This window comes from Halichondria panicea, chromosome 4 (assembly GCF_963675165.1).
Source record: "Halichondria panicea chromosome 4, odHalPani1.1, whole genome shotgun sequence".
Lineage (NCBI taxonomy): Eukaryota > Metazoa > Porifera > Demospongiae > Suberitida > Halichondriidae > Halichondria > Halichondria panicea.
Genome location: NC_087380.1, coordinates 3,988,324 through 3,988,813, shown reverse-complemented (window position 1 = coordinate 3,988,813; position 490 = coordinate 3,988,324).

The window sequence follows — 490 nt, the reverse complement described above, 5'->3', positions numbered from 1 at the left end:
TTATGTGAACTTTGCGAGCGTTGATCACTTTGCAAAGATAAAATCGCCAACCTAAAATAATACTAGGAATTACACACAATCTTGCCAGAACGCAATAGTTCAGATCGCAAGGGTCAATTTTTCTGCTGATTTGGCTCATTCGCAAAAGTTTTTCCCCAGCAAAATTAATACGGTAGCTTGTTGTGAGGGCCAAGGTTGTTGTTGTGTTGCCTAATATAGAGCGAAATTTTCGAGGCACAAAAAAACCTAATTTTCTTATTCAATGCACGTTGCGTCCACCGTTAGCTATGTTTGTGGAAGATTGCAATTGCTAACCCATCGAAAACAGAAAAAATTAAATGCCTCGAAAATGTGGCGCTTATACAATGTACATGTATCTTCAATGTATGCTTGTACTCTTCAGCAACCTAATGAGTGAGTCAATTAAGTAAATGAGTGATAATTAATAATAAGGGTGCACTGCACCACTGTCATAATTCTCACTTCAGTA